The following is a 2,428-nucleotide window of genomic DNA, read 5'->3' as shown; positions in this document are numbered from 1 at the left end:
GGGGGCACCTTCTGGAATAAGGATCGGCCATGGAGGTTGCTAAGAGACCACAATAACAAGTTCTCCTTTGAATCCAAAAGGATGCCCCCTCCTCCCTCCTGCTAGCCCAGGGTGGCTTGTAAAGAGCTGCTGGAGGAAGACAGGGCATGTGGCAGAGCCTCATTGCGAGCCATGACTCGGCACTTCCTCCCTGCCGCCTGTTCTGCTGAGTCACGGCTGAGTCATGCCTGGCTCCCCTCTGATACCTTAGCTGGCTGCCGGCAGGCCCTTTGCTCAGCGCCAGATAACGGCCTCGCAGCTCGCCCGGGCGGTGCACAAATTCTGACACCACAGAAACAGGGGCTGCTGCTGAGGCACGATTGCTGGGAAGGCGCCAGCACCCGTCCAGGTACCAGCTGGGGCGAGGGATGGAGATATTGGCCAGGCAGGCAGACAAGGGTGCTACACACACACACAAGCCACTGGCAGGAGATGGGGGGGTAGGGTTGCCAGATCCAGGTGGAAAACTCCTGGGGGTTTGAGAGGATGGAGCCGGGGGGGCAGGAACTTCTGAGCGGGGCAATTCTGCCACCAAGCCCATCCTCCAAAGCATCTATTGCCTCCAAGGCTAATTCCACACGTGCAGAATCATGCACTTTCAAACTGCTTTCAGTGCTCTTTGAAGCTGTGCAGAATGGCAAAACCCACTTGCAAACAGTTGTGAAAGTGGTTTGAAAACGCATTATTTTGGGTGTGCGGAAGGGGCCCAGCAGGAGACCAGATACCTGCCGTCTGTGATTCCAGGGCAGTCCCTCGTTCCGCTTGGAGGGCGGCATCCCTGCAGGCTGGCTGGGACCCAGCCATACCCAGGAGCCCCGGCAGCTACCTTTGGTGACAGGTGCAGCAGGCGCCTGATCCATTCAGGACAGAAGGCAAGAGCCCTGCTGGGTCAGGCTGGGAGGCCATCCAGCCCTGCATCCTGCCTCACACGGTGGCCAACCAGGACAGAGGCCAAAGCGTTCCTTTGACACCGTCTCCGAGCAATGGGTTCCAGAGGTTGGCTGCCTCTGCGCAAGGGGGCTTCTCTTACTCTCTGGGGGTTGAAGGCACTGCTGGGCCTCTACTTCCTTCATGAACCACTCTGACGCTGGTGGCCACTTCTACTACCATCCCTGGCAGAAAAGTCCACACTCAAATTTCTCATTTCATCTACTCCTCGGCTTCATTGGGGGCTCCCAAGTTCCACTCTGACGGGGAAGGGAAGAAAAAGGTCTCCTTAAATTCCATTCTCTTCACCCCACGAATAATGTTATTAACCTCCAGCATGCTGTCTGTGTGCGCACGCATGCATGCGTTCAGTGCCATCAGGTTGCAGCCAGACCATCGCAACCCCTCCTGGGCTTTTCAAGGCAAGAGGCGGAGGCAGAGGTGGGATCCAGCAGGTTCTCACAGGTTCCCGAGAGTAGGTTACTAATTATTTGTGTGTGCCGAGAGGGGGTTACTCATTGGTGATTTTGCCACGTGATTCTTGCCTTCGTTACGCCCCTCCTCTCAGCAGTAGCGCGCAGAACTTGAAGCAGTCTAGCAGGAGGTGCACCGGTGTGCGTGGCAGCCTGCGCCTGCGTGCATTCATTTCCCGCCCAAGGACCGGCGCAGTGGCTGCGTCCTTGCCACAGCCCCGCCCAGGAATGCCCCACCCAGCCCCTTTGGCACTACGCCCAGTTTGAATCCCACCACCATGGGAACCTGTTACTAAAATTTTTGGATCCCCCCACTGGGCGGAGGGGGTGTGCCACTGCCTGGATCTGTGTAGCCATCTCGGGCTTCCCCAACCCTGCTTAGCTTCCAAGGCCTTTTGAAATGGCAAATGCAGTTCAATGTAGCAAAATGTAAAGTGATGCACATAGGGGCAAAAAATCCAAACTTCACATACACGCTACAGGGGTCAGTGCTATCAGTCACAGACCAGGAAAGGGATTTAGGCGTCTTAGTTGATAGTTCCATGGGAATGTCAACTCAATGCATGGCAGCTGTGAAAAAGGCAAACTCTATGCTGGGGATCATTAGAAAAGGAATTGATAATAAAACTGCAAAGATTGTCATGCCCTTATATAAAGCAGTGGTGCGACCGCACTTGGAGTACTGTGTCCAGTTCTGGTCGCCGCATCTCAAAAAGGATATTGAGGAGATAGAAAAAGTGCAGAGAAGGGCAACAAGGATGATTGAGGGACTGGAGCACCTTCCCTATGAGGAGAGGCTGCAGCGTTTGGGACTCTTTAGTTTGGAGAGGAGGCGGCTGAGGGGGGATATGATTGAAGTCTACAAAATTATGCATGGGGTAGAACATGTTGACAGAGAGACATTTTTCTCTCTTTCTCACAATACTAGAACCAGGGGGCATTCATTGAAAATGCTGGGGGGAAGAATTAGGACTAATAAAAGGAAACAC

The sequence above is a fragment of the Sphaerodactylus townsendi genome, linkage group LG04 (genome assembly GCF_021028975.2).
Source record: "Sphaerodactylus townsendi isolate TG3544 linkage group LG04, MPM_Stown_v2.3, whole genome shotgun sequence".
NCBI lineage: Eukaryota > Metazoa > Chordata > Lepidosauria > Squamata > Sphaerodactylidae > Sphaerodactylus > Sphaerodactylus townsendi.
Note: the sequence above shows the minus strand (reverse complement) of the source record.